General features: G+C 40.8%; 1 protein-coding gene across 3 annotated transcripts in view; it reads left to right on the forward strand.

The window, feature by feature from the left end:
* The window catches only part of ankrd11 (ankyrin repeat domain 11), a 119462-nt gene that overhangs the window by 34208 nt on the left and 70640 nt on the right, over positions 1-14614 (forward strand). For all 3 annotated transcript variants that reach the window (XM_034216926.1, XM_034216935.1, XM_034216943.1), the window contains exon 2: positions 2083-2158. The gene's annotated coding sequence lies outside the window, so the exon portion shown is untranslated. The remainder of the gene's footprint in view (positions 1-2082; positions 2159-14614) is intronic.

Consider the following 14614-nt stretch of genomic DNA (forward strand, 5'->3'; position numbering starts at 1 on the left):
AGCCTTAGTGCTCTATCCCGTAAAACCCTCCACACAGTTCCTGTTTGATATTATCCTGTAGCAGAGATATCAATTACCACTTGGTAATAATAAGTAAGGACGTAAACCTTCATCTAAATGTAGATGTTGGTGTAAAATGCATTTCCCAGGCTCTTGTAAGTATGTCTTGTTAAATGGTGTTTAGCTTATGGCTAGTTTCTACTGAATGTTGCTCCTTACTCCCATTGTGATGCTTTAAAACCCAATGGATGGAACAAATATGGCTTCAAATAATGGGGGAAACCCAGAATCAGTGGAATGTTATCAGTTTAGCCCGACACTGGGCCTCTGTTAAATACCCCCTTGTGTCCTGCCTCCTAAATCCTGATAAACCCTTGTCCTCATAGTTGAAGGGGACTGGGGGAAGGGCAGCCAGCCAGAGAGGTTAGGACCATGCGAGGGACACAGGGCTTTGGCACATCAAATGTAGTTGTTGCATTACATTACATTACATTGCTTTTATTTGGCTTCTTATTGCAGACCAGATATGGAAATATACACAGGGTACAAAAAGCTCAATACACTCAGGGGTTTGTTGCTGCATTGTCTCCTTGTATACAACAAGGGCGCAGTGTTACATAATCAGTAACCTTGCTTTGTAACTCAATCAGTTATTTGACCTTAGGAGTATTCAGTACCCTATCTGCTACTTCGACAGTCCTTAACCAGAAACTTACCCTCTCGCAACTTACACTCTCACAAATAGTTTTTCATACAATTGAGAGTAACAAGAGCATACTTTTCAAATCTGTACCCTCTATCAATAGCATCCTAAATGTGGGTATTTGAGTGTTTGGAAAAAGTCCATTGAGACATAGAGTAAGAAAAAAAACAAAAAAAAACTATTGTGACTTGGTAACTAATGTGACTTGGTAACTAATGTGACTTGGTAACTAATGTGACTTGGTAACTAATGTGACTTGGTAACTATTGTGACTTGGTAACTAATGTGACTTGGTAACTATTGTGACGGTGCAACGTGAAAATAATGAACATTCAAATTGCCTACACAAAAGGCCCAGATGTTTTTAATTTGACTGTCGTATTTGAGCATTTTTTATTAGCAAAACCAATCGGCTTGTTGGCTTGCTTAATTAATGTTTTTCCATGCAGCCCAAAGTAAAGACTGTTTAATAGGGTTTGATAACAAATGGTGTTAAACATATTTGGTGAATGTACAGCTGGAACCATTTGTCATGTTCTTCTATGCTCTGTCACACAAAAACTGTTTGGGATTTGTTTTCAGTGCTATCAGGGGTTATCTGCGGTTACATCTTAAGCCAAGAAACAGCCCATGTGTATATATTTATATATAAACTGAAAATGTGTCTATACTTGAAGCTTAGAGATCAGTGCATACAGTTCAGAACAAATATAGGTATAGGTCATAACCACATTAAAGCACAATGACAGAGCTGGTTTATACAAAATATAAAGACCATGTTTGTTGTGCTTAAAGGTGGGGTATGTAATTTATTTCAGAAACACTTTTTGTTATATTCCATGGAATGCTCTTAACATCCCGATAGCGATGCAGTGCTTTGACAAAAAATACATAAAAAAACATCTGTGGAAGCCGTACTGTAAAAAGCACGACCAATCATCTGAGCCGGCCCGGCTAAAATAACTGGATGGCCTACCTGCCTGTCAGCCTTCCATCTGTGCACAAACTTATCTCGTGCCCTCATTGGTCATGTGCGCGTTCGTGTGTGTTGGAGGAGGGGCTCTGTAAGGAAGTGGCAGATTTTTTCCGGCTGTGTATTATCAAATTCTAGCGCACTCGAGCTGGTTTCTCCAAAATGACCTACCCCACCTTTAATGTCGGGTCAAAACAAAAAGGGACCAAATGCATGTTAGTGCCCCTGTACACTGTTCTTCCATAGGCCTTTCTCCACTTGGCAGAGAACTATGGCTGTACAGATCCTGGGAAGAGAAACATGATCCTCTGCATCCTCCCCAATACCCGCCCGTTGTAAGGAATGTGAAACTGCTTGTGTTGTGCCAGTAATGAATGCTTTGTCTTGTTTTCATCTTGTTTTTCAGGTTTCTGTGGACTCAGACGGCAGGTGTTTTCTAGTTGGATCTAGCCCACTGACATTCTCCCACAGCCATGGAATCGGTATGTTGACGAATCCCGTCTTTTAAAACATTCTAACAACCTGTCTGATGCTCAGTTGTTATAGCAGCTTTCATTAGTAAAGTGCTTAGAGAAGCCCTTGTTTCTTAAATGGATGATTTGTGCTGGCATTATAATACATATGCAGTACAGTATGATGTTTGTGTGAAGGTACTCTTGTGAGCACATCAACTGGAGAACAAACGTCACAATTGCATCTTTTTATTATCTGTTTACATTTTGGAACATGCATCACTTTACAATATATGGTGAATTGGCTCCTCTTAAGTTGTAACTCTATGTTTAATGGAGTTTATGTTTGTGTCAGCGATGGGACACGTGAGAACATGTGTTTTGTCTCGCATGTTTGCAGTTTCTTTAGCTTGTAAATGACATCATGATAGTAACGTGACATTAAGTACCTCTTGTTTAACCAAACAACCAGTGCAGGTTTGTTTTTTTAAGAAGTCTGTCTGTCTGTGCTTGTATTCATATGTGCTTACATACAAGCATCAGGCACTACCCTTTATTGTCAGTCATGCTTGTACCAACAGGCAGGCTGAATGCACAGCAGCATTGAGCCTTATCCACTGGAATGCATTTATTGTGTGTGTGTGTGTGTGTGTGTGTGTGTGTGTGTGTGTGTGTGTGTGTGTGTGTGTGTGTGTGTGTGTGTGTGTGTGTGTGTGTGTGTGTGTGTGTGTGTGTGTGTGTGTGTGTGTGTGTGTGTGTGTGTGTGTGTGTGTGTGTGTGTGTGTGTGTGTGTGTGTGTGTGTGTGTGTGTGTGTGTGTGTGTGTGTGTGTGTGTGTGTGTGTGTGTGTGTGTGTGTGTGTGTGTGTAAAGTAGGTCACAGCCTCTGTAGTGCAGAACTAGCATGTGTCAAACAAAAGCCCTCCATTACCCTCTCTCTCTCTCACACATGCATTGCACAAAACCTCTTCTTTGGATCAATGTGATTGTAGCCAAAAGTCCTGATTATGTAAGATCCTAGATTATAAGTGCAACTTGTATCTTAATGTCACAGTTCAACACCAATCAGACTACTTGCGTTGTATACAAGCCACACCTTTATGAAGGACATAGCTATTGAATTTTTCAGACAACAAACACACTAGCTATTACATAAGGGTGCAATCATGGATTGAATTCACTGCAGAGGCACATCAGTCCTAAAGAAAAAAACATATTCTTTCCATTTAGGCAGACGTATTGCAAAATTACGATCCACAAAAACATTGCAAACACAAGCGACGGGGATCAACTAGTTTTTTTTCTTGGATTAAGAAAACCATAGAATACAAATCGTTACAAAGAATGAGCAACCTTGTGTTTAGTGCCTGAACCTCCGATGCCCCTCACACTATTGGAAGAAGCAGCACATTATTTAAGCCTCATTTTGGAAATAAAATGTGGTCACTGTTTTAGGGCAGTATATCTGCAATTATCGCCTTATTCAAATAGATTTAGATTCTCAAAGTCAAGATTTGATTTGATTTAATTATTTATTTTCGACTTCACTACATATAAGTACTAATTTGACATAAAGGGCTCTACAGAATGCGCAATATATATTTATATTTTGCCCTTTGCAATATCTGAAACACTTCAGATATTGAAACACTCATTCCCTTCATCTTCTGCAAAAATGAATCCTTCTCCCTCTGTCTCTGATTCTCCCCCCCCCCCCCCCCCTCCTCTCGTCTGTATGCCTGTGGCTGTGCACCAGAAAGATCTGCGTCTGTTTACTTCTCCGAGCTGCCTATATCTGCTTATTGTCAGTGGAAACCAAGGAAACTGATCACAAAGCACACACACACCCTCTGCCACTCTCCACCGCCCTCTCCTCATGTGATGCCAGTCACATGGTTTCCAGGCAGGCAGCTAAGTAAATCAGAATCAGACTTTTATTTTTAACTGCTTTAAATCCTCCACCTGCTCTCCATGGTTCGCAGAGCTGACTGAGGTGCCTGGTGATCATTCGTTCCCTCTTCCCCTGTGTTTCTCTTTCACTCTGTGCCTGTCTCGGTGCTACTTCCTCTCAGCCTCATCAAACTCCCGCCTCATATTTGTCTGCCTGCTCCCTATCTACGTTTCATGTGGGTTTGGGTGAATGTAGAGACACTGTAATGTAGGGGTGGGCGATCTGACGATATATATCGTTGAGACGATATTAGGTCTCCACGATACTCCTTTTCAGAGATATCATATCTATCGTGATACAGAGAGTCACTCAGTCATAGAATGCGAGTGCTGCGAGCACCAGGGTAGGATTTTCACGGCGGCCATGACGGCCATGCCATCATTGCCCCTCGGTCTGGCCGTGAAGCCCCGAAAATAATTGTACGGCCACCATGGCCATGGCCCTAATACTGTTAACATCTCGAAGTTGCTTTAAAAGCGTCAGAACAGTGGTTTCTGAACTGCGTTATGCTGCGTTCACAACGGACGTGATGCGAATATTCTCACCCTAACCGCTGGAGTTTCACCGCGGCTTTCAGCTGTGTTTACTCCTGTCATTCAAACAGGACGTGCTGGAGAGGGGGCGGGGCTTATATCCATGTAAATACTGTGGTGGAAACCAACTACGACAAAATTAACCTATTTTACCGTGATTTAATTGTAATACACGTTTCAAAATGATGCCGAAGTAACTACATACTGATAACGGTTAGTAAAAACCAAGCTGTCTAGTCAGGATTCAGACAGTATTGCACTTCATTTATTGTCTTGGTTCATTCTGTTGGCTTATATTTTATTTTATCAATAAGGTATTTATATTGTTTTTCCCTTTTGAAACAGATGTCCAGTTATGCTAAAGTCTTTGATTGCACTTCAAGTCTAAAGTTTACATTTTAATTGTTTGGCACTGACTTTTCCTCATTGATATTTTATGTTTTACTTAGTTATGTTTTACTCTCCTTTTCATGTTTATTGATGTTACATCACTGCTAGTGTTACCTAAAACAGAAAGTGCATTTTTATACTGAGAAACTGTGCTTTGAATATTTGTATTTTATTTAGCAAGAGAGTGCACTTTACTTGGTGAAGAAACCAGTGTTAATGTTTGTTGTAGGGTGTAGGCCTACCTACTTGAACACTGAGGAAGCCATATCAAAATTCCTGTTGAATTGTTCATTCAGGGATTCATTGCAGAATTAAAACCAGCTTGAAATGGTATTTTGGTCTGTTACTCCTTTTTATTTTAGTTGTTGTTACCTTGTAGGTGGTTGTACTGTTAAGTAACTTGAAAAATAACCATAATAACCGACATGAAAAAATATCGTGATAAATATCGTCTATCGTGATACTGCTTGAAAAATATTGTGATATTATATTTTTCAATATCACCCACTCCTACTGTAATGTATTAATGTAGTTTACATTAGTGGCGACTAGAAGCCTTTTCATACTCACATTCCTCAGTGCTCTGCTGCAGAAGTGCTTGAACAAGATTGTAGACCAGAAGTGGTTGCATAATATGCATTACGGTTCTATAACATGACTGGATGAAGAGGTGCAACTACACTATAAAATAGTTGTTTGATCAGCTGCTTTACTGATCCCCCAGTTACCAACCTACCCTGAAAGTGTGCCAACCAATGGTGAATTATTGTAAACATATACTATAAATGTGTAGTTCAGCAGCGATGTGTAAACTATACTTAAGAAGTCAGGCCTACAAAGGGAAATTGATAAGATTGATATAAATTGTATTATTGTTTTCAAGCTGATTCTTGATCCATTCTCTCATCCATTACCAATACATCTGAGAGTGAAAAAAGTGCATACGGTTTATAATGGTCACATTTTGAGTTTATCTTTCTATTTTCACGATGGCTTCTGTCGCAAACAAATGTAAAACTGATAGAGAGTGCGAATGGTGCTACGTCATAACGAATATTTCAAAGAGAACATCGATAAGATGATTCGATACTAACAGAGAGCACTACCAAGGAATTGGACAATAGTTGTATGAGTAACCATATGTGGGGAAGTGTAGTTGTACACAGGCTGTTAGTGCGAGAGTGGTGTCCTCTCTCTATGCTATAGCCAGCCGTCAGTGCTGAGAGGGGAGCTGTCTGTGTTTTCGATTTGGTGTATCTACACCAAGGCTGAAATCTCTGTAATCACACCTTCTCCACTGGCTCCCTCCCCCTTGCAGCTCCCCGTCTATCTCTTCCTCTTCCTCCAAAGCAGGGCTTGTTCCTCAGTGGGGATTATTGTGTGCAGCAGCTCTGAAGAGGGAAGTGGGTCCTGCCAGTCACATTACATAACTCGCCCCCGCTAGTGCGGCTCGGCCTGGCCCGGCTGGAGAGACGACTATAGAAGCTTTGTTTTCCCAGCCTTCCCTTCTTCCTCCCCTCTGCTCCTCCTCGTCCTCCCCCACAGGCAGGCTGCACACTGATGCCGTATAGAAGGAGTCTGTTTGCAGGGAACAAGCACGCCACTGTGGCATGGAGTGCGGAGAAATACGCTAATAGCGAGCTGAATGGCAGAGAGCTCACATCTTAGGCTAGGGAATTTGGGGTCTGCCGTAGGTCGTACAGTTTCAAGGAGACGGGAAGCAACGGAATGCAGTACTATAACTTACTAGTCGCCCAGTGGCTCTACATCACCATCTCCGTGTCTCATTTCCCTAGGGTGGCAGGTTGTGTGGTTGTCTTCCCAAATTCTGTGTTTTTGTTCCATTTTCTTATGCAGTTTGACAACACACACATACACACACACACATACACACACACACACACACACACACACACACACACACTTTCCCACCTGGCAGTTTGCCACTGTTAGTAGGGTGGGAGTGGGAGGCCAGTGTGACCTGTATAATGGAGGTTCAGACCAGTTAGCATTGTGTGTGAGTAGAAGTAACTTGTCAGTTTGACAGTGAAAAAGATAAATAGCAGCATCTGCTTCTTTCTGCATTTTTCTCTCTAGAAATGGACATTTTGCTAGTGGAATGATTGATGGAAAATGTCAATCTGTGTTGAGGAACGCATAACTGTATATGGGTCACAAAAGCCATGTATTGCTACAAAACCTTTTGACAAGGTTTACAAGGAAAATAAAAGAATGTGTATACATTTTAATCACCTTCCTGCTATTTAGATATCAATACACATAATGTGGTTAAGCCAATTTAGAAACATCTAGTCATATCTCTGCACAGCCATGAGCACAGGATGTTGGTTAGCTTTCATCCAGATTTATTTTCTTCCTGCTCTTGCTGGGAGGTCATGGCTGCTTCCCAGGCACTGTTTTCCACAGGCTTAAGTGCATGTTAATACACGCACGCTCGAACAGGATCTGTACCTGATGGTTAGACTCATTTAGACTCGCTGCTGCTTTACAATGTTGGTGGTCTATGAATTGCCATGTATTCTTCTAGCTACTTATTTGGCTATATACTGGAAACTTGTAATTTGTAGTTTAATGTCCCAGTCTCGCTGGTGAGTCATATCTGCTCCTTTCTTATCCTGTCATTCTTATACATTTTTAGCATCACTTCTACATTATGTTATGCAGCTTTTTCTTTTGACATTGTGGCTCACCCAAATTATTTTATTTATCTTCACTCTAGATTTGTGGGTGCTTGTAACTAGTAGCCTAATCAATTACATATAATGTCATAATCATAATATGGCAACTACTTGTAAATCCCTGAGAAAATATTTGTTAATGTTGGTTATCTGGTAAACGTCATTAACCTCTAGTCTACATGCTTGCACCATTTGGTTTGATTTTAAATTCAGTTTTTCTTGGAATGATCTCATATTGATAAAAACATTTACACAATTGGATTATATTATGATGATAGTATTGAACTATATATTTCCCAACTCTACAAATGATATCGGTGATCTACATATAACGTTTATTCTACTGTTGTAGTGAGTCAAGGACTGTGTGTCTCTGATTTGCATTTGTATTCTATCTTGGCTTCATCTCTGTATTTTGAGATGGGCTTGAGTGTGCTTTCAGTTTGCCAGCCATGAGCCAAGTTCCCATCAAAGTGTAGCTGCTACACCAAAGACTTTGTTTAGATGTGACGGCTAATTTTAGAGCTGCTAGGCTCTTGTCCAAGGTGGGGGAGGATAAGATAACATTGAAGTAGCCCTCCCTTCTTACACAGTTAAGTTTTGTTTGTTCGTCAAATAACCTCATCCAGCTGCATCCAACGGCACAAAATCTAAGTGTTGATGTTTTGGCAAAACAGCTACTCACGTTTTCCTGCTTTCAATGGGTCTAAGATCTCACTGGGAATCACAAAAACAAAGAAACGTACTGTCGCAGATAGGTCAACATGGTTTTCTAGAATAGATTAATATTATTTACCATTTGTATTTATGATGCAGACCACTCATCAGACAATTTCTTTCTTAAATCTCAATCTCTACATTCCATTCCAGTCTCTGTTGAATTCCAACACAGAGAAATGTAGTCAGTAGTTTATAGAATAACACTTATAAAAATGTTACTCAAACACAAACCCATAAATAGTAAAACCAGAGAAACTGATAATGCTGCAGTGGTCTTTCCAGAGCTGTAACGTGACTGTAGCTAAGAGTCTCAACACTCCGTCTTCCAAAGAAAATCAAAGGGACACATACTGCCTTATATAGTCGTGTATTATTCAGTGATCTTTTTATTTTCTGCCACTGATTTCAATTCCATCTATTTGAAGGCATGTACGCATACCAGCACACAGTTATGCGCTCATTTAACTTTCATAACACATCAAACCCATGCAAAGGCCAATGTGGCAGAGCTCTCCCGGCCTGGCCCGCATATCCCGTCCCTCTCACAGCCACAGAGCATTGACCTTGGTTTCAAGTAGCTGTACTCTGTTAGAAAGCCAACACCTCTCCCGGGATGGGCTGACCTTGTTGTCTGACATACTGTAAGTCTGCGCGCCCCTCTGTGACTCTCTCCCTTATTCACTCAGCTCAACATCAGAGGCCTAAACAAGTCTTTCCGTGGTAACTTCACCATTGCCAATCCGGTACAGAATACTGTAAATAAACTGGTCTCTTTGTGGTGGTGTTGTTGGAATACAAAGGCTACATAACTGAGGGTTTGGCAGGTTTGGGCCCCACCCTACGCAGGTGTTCCTTCATCAGAAAACCTCTCCTCAGTGACAACAAACTTTTCATGAGGGTGTGTGAAGCGGTACACTGTTGTCCCCTCCCTTTATGCTCTTGCCTTTGATTCCCAGCAGCTGTCCGGCTGTGTATGGATGGCTCCAGGAAAGTACATTCATTACATTGATGGCCCATAACTGAAAAAAAAGTGCACCTGAGCACGATTTCACTCAGTCGTTTGAGCTTATTTCTCATATTGGCCTTCTCACTTTTAGCGAAATTAGAAGTGTATTATGTTTACATGTATTCTCAATGGGATTATAATCATAGACACAACGAATCCTGTAGTTATTGTAACTGTTATGTAAACACTGCAAACAGGTTGTAATATTATGTAAAGTCATTATCCATGAAGAAAATCTTTATTAAGTGAGCTGGGAGGCTCGGCATTTGAATTTTCCCATGCTATCTTCCATATCTAAACCCGAAGCATCAACACGATAATTAATTTTGTTGGACGATAAATGTTCCCGGAAATGATTGCGATAAACGATAATATTGTCAATTTTAGACCACTGACATAATGATGATATATAATAATAATAATTCAAGTACATCCTTTCAAACAGAACTTTTTATTAAACATTCAACATTGCAAATGAAATGTGAAATAATATTCAAATATATAATAAATAAAACAAATACATTTAATTCTAAAAAAATAATAAAATCACACGCAACCAAAACAATAAATGGTAATAGACTCAGGATCAGTCAATAAACAAGCAAAGAAAACCTCCTTAAAACAACAGTCAAATGTACAGTCCACTGTCCATACAAAGACCCAGATGCTTCAACGGGCCATATCCAAATCTGTATTTCAAAGATTTCTAACAAGGAACACCAACATGTTTGCATTGTCGGGCAAGTGCATCTTTGATTGTAAACTGTCGGGAAGGTGGGGGCTCTCCATCTCCAGCTGCCGTGTTTGCTCCCAGCTGGGAACACGGAATTGCTAGCTTTTGTTGCTACCTTTTTTAAACAAATGCGATATACCAGCTCATTCAAGTTCATAGCAGGGATGCAAACTTGTCACCTTTCGGCGAAATTCGCCGTTTTGAACCCAAAATAGGTCGTTTGTGTGATTCATGTAGATCTGCAATACAAATATGTTTGGGGTATGGGGGGGGTCTGGGACCCGGAGTAATCTGCAGCCGCGAGCTGTTATGTGCCATCATGACACGCATGGTGTTCTTTTTTTAATATATTATAATGAAGCGCGAGCTGTGTGCTCGAGTCTTCCTGCCTGCCGGCTCTGCTCATGGATGTATAAGAAGGCTCTGCTGCTCCGCGATGATGGTCTAGCTTCAGCAGCTACATTACCTACGGTGCGTTCGTTAATATTAACTGTGTGGTCCGGAGTCACTGTGGTACAGACTGGACCGCTGGTGAACTGCTGTTAGAACGGGCCGTTCAGGTGTTCAGAGCAGAGCTCCCTGTCGGAGCGCAGAGCGTGATGTGCACTGAAAAGTGTTTCTGTCGCAATATTATCGTTGAGCTAGCTAGCTAGCATACATTGTCACTATGTGCTAACGTTAGCTTTAGCCTTAGTTTTCTAATAGTTGTTTTCATAGGCTATAAACGGAGGTGGTATAAGTATAGATCTTGTACTTGAGTAAAAGTAGAAGTAGTCAGATCTTGTACTTGAGTAAAAGTAGAAGTACTCAGATCTTGTACTTGAGTAAAAGTAGAAGTACTCAGATCTTCTACTTGATTAAAAGTAGAAGTACTCCGATCTTGTACTAGAGTAAAAGTAGAAGTACCTACTCAGATATTGTATTAGAGTAAAAGTAGAAGTACTCAGATCTTGTACTTGAGTAAAAGTAGAAGTACTCAGATCTTCTACTTGATTAAAAGTAGAAGTACTCAGATCTTGTACTAGAGTAAAAGTAGAAGTACTCAGGTCTTGTACTAGAGTAAAAGTAGAAGTACCTACTCAGATCTTGTACTAGAGTAAAAGTAGAAGTACTCAGGTCTTGTACTTTAGTAAAAGTAGAAGTACCAGAATGTAGGAACAATCCTGCAATCAAAAATGTTCCTCAAATAAAAGTACAAAAATATTCTCATCAAAATATAGTGAAAGTAGCAACAGTAAAAGTAGTCATTGTGCAGATTGGTCCATTTCAGAATAATATATATGATATGTTTTATAATGATTGATCATGAAAGTGTTCTCAAAGCTGGTGAAGGTGCAGCTAGTTTGAATGACTTTGTATACTGCAGGGTAGCTTGTGGATTTACTCCAGGTGGAACTAAAGTCTGATTTAACACTTGGTTAGATTTCACATCATTCATCCACATCTGTGAAGTAACTAAAGGGATTAAATACCATTTACCTCTGAACTGTAGAGGAGAAGAAGAACAAAGTAGCAAAACATTGAAATACTTAAATAAAGTACAAGTATCTTAAAATTGTACCCAAACTAGTACTTGAGTTTATGAACTTACCACTGGCTATACAGACTAAGCCTTGCACAGAGGCATGAAAATACATTTTCAAAATGCTCAACAGTGCTGCCAAAATTATAAACTGACTGCTACTCAATTAAAATAAATGCTTTTATATATTTCTATTAGATGTGACTCTTTGGCATTTCTGTTATTATTAACACTGCTGCTTTAGTTGTTCTGACTGCTAAAATCCTCTGTAATTCCTCATTTTAAAGCCGATATTCCGTGGGGTAGGGGGGCTCGGATCCTTGTGACCTTTTTCATGCCTGATGAGTTTGCATCCCTGCATAGGTTCGCCTCGTTGATTTGGCTTAAATCCAAAAATATTCCCACACAGCGCGCCTGGCTAAAATGCTGGTCACATCCTTATGTAAACAAACACGCATGTAAACGGCAATTTATCGAGGTCAGAAAAGTTATCGAGTTCATTTTTATTTATTGTACGATGAGTCAATGAATTGCTTATCGCGACAGGCCTACACGCACTTCCATAAAGGTGTTTATTGTACTATACTTTAATTCACTGAAAGGGAGAATATGTCGTTGGAGATATATCAGAAATGCTGCTTCACACAATGTAAACAAACTGGCCTTGGTAACTGTAGCTTACCAGCCAAGGACGGATATCATCAGCTGACAGACAAAGTTTCACATCTTTGATAAACTTTGATCCTTTGAAGGCGAGCTGTGCAAAATGCTACAGACAGTGAGCTGTTTATCCCCAAAAATGGTGTTGTCCTCGAACTGGGAGATATTTGTTTGCTCGCTCGTTCAGATATTTCAAGGTGAGACACACGATATGTGTTCATGCTTGTTGTTACAAAGAGGTTAGCTAGAAAGATTTGTGCTGTAGTTTTTAGTATGTGTTCCAAATTACAGGCAGCTTTAGTCGGTCAGTGTTCCTCACGCTAAGGCATTAGACCAAATACTATAAAATATAAGTTTCTCCCTTTTCTGTTCTGATTCCTGTACATGAATATAGGGCAAGTATGTGTAATGCCACAAAGAAACTGCCCTGTCCTGTAGTCTACCAACCTTCTCTGTGGATGTTTGAAAAACATAAACCAACTTGGGTAAACATTGGCTCATGTAAACATAGATTTCAAATATATGGTTATGTTATCCTCTTGAAATTGACAACAAGTATTTCCATGGAGGTAAATAGGTTATTGTGCTTACAGTTTGCTCAGTTTGAATGTAGTAAAATGCTTTACCCATTCTCATCTTTACTCAATTGTATTTGCCAGATATTTTGCCTACAGCATTAGTATCTTGTTGAAGGCCATCTGGAAATACTTTCCCTCTTTATTTATACAAAAGTAAAAATACTCCAACCTGTCAGCGTTGTGTTTTTTGATGTGTGCCGTTCAGTTTGTGTGTATGCCTTGCGCCAGGCTGCAGGCTGTGTAGAAGCTGGGCCGGAGCCAGCAGCCAGCCAGCAGGACAGACGAGGAAGCAGATGGATCTGTTTGGACTTAACCCTTCCCACGCCACTTCATCCTCCTGCCCTTCCTCTTCCAACCTGCACGTCTCTCTGCAGCGTAAAAAGCAGTAGCAGAGAGGGAGAGTTTGTTTTGGGGGGATGGGCGGTATATGTAATGCTACTAGTACCAAGCAGAGAAAGCAGAAAGAGAGACAGAAACCAGGCTGAGCACAAGAGAGACTTTGTCTTTGCAGACCCCTTGTGTGCTGACATATGGCTCCTGTCTCCATGTTGGAACTTCTGGTCGGCTCTGTTCCTCTGCTGTGTCTCTTTTGCTCTCTCTCTGGTACACTCTGCTTCTTGCTCCCTCAGCCAAACCCGCGCTTTGCTTGTTTGTTCCGGGAATGTTTTGCCTTCTTCTTTTTTGATATTGAGTCACCACTGGCTGTCTGCTTTAGCCCCTCATCCTGATCAAGCATTGATCAAGCACTCTTTGTTAGAGGTTAGAGGTGAAAACATGTATTTGCTGTTGGTTATATGGCAATTTAAACACACAGAGTATGCAGTATTATTAATGTGCTCAGAGGCGGGGTCAGTCATTGACCAGCATGCTCCAAAGAGGGTTTGGAAGGGTTGGTACCATCAGATTTAACATAGTCTCTTTCCCCTGAGTTACAAACATGCCTTTCAATACTTCCAAAACTGTTGTTTGTTTTACATCTAATCTTTGTGAGGTTTTCATAATTTTGTGTAGCCTTTCTTACTACCAGACATCTGTATGCTTTGTTTGTAGTGGTTTGTTGAAACTAAATCTGCTTTATGGAGTATGGATCGTTGTCCATCCTTACTCACATTTGGTTGTGTTGTTTTTACTTGGGGGTGTTCGGGCTATAATGTCACACAGCGTTTCCGCCAGGGGGGCGTCTGGGCGCCATTTGACCAAGTCCAAAAAAATAAATCGAGAGTTTTTAGCGCTTGAAATGACAAAAATGAAAAAGGACAAGGTCATCCCTCTGAGGGGCAAAGGAGTCTGGTGGGATTCTTTTCGCTGCCAGCAAAATGCGTTCCTGTGACGAAAAAACCACCGTATCTTCCAAGGACCATGCCAGGAGGGGTGTCCCTGTCGGCAGGGAGACGTAAAGAGATATTATAAGGTACGGCGCAATTCAAAATTGTGTGTGCATACGTAAAAGATAGTATCTATAAGGGACGGCGCAATTCAAAATTCAAGTCACGTCACAAGCCCCCTCCCCCGCTCTCGGGGTGGACGCCCTCTCAGCCCTGGTCTGGCGGAAACACTGATGTCACATGGAAATGAGATGTCTATGCGTGCCCTCTGCTTGAGGCATCTGCGAGACAGAGTATGTGGGAGAATGCAGGGTCGCGGTTAATTACAAATCAATGGTTGCTGAGTAAAGTTTCTGGAAGACACCCTCCCT

The sequence above is a fragment of the Gymnodraco acuticeps genome, unplaced genomic scaffold, assembly GCF_902827175.1.
Source record: "Gymnodraco acuticeps unplaced genomic scaffold, fGymAcu1.1, whole genome shotgun sequence".
Classification (NCBI taxonomy): Eukaryota; Metazoa; Chordata; class Actinopteri; order Perciformes; family Bathydraconidae; genus Gymnodraco; species Gymnodraco acuticeps.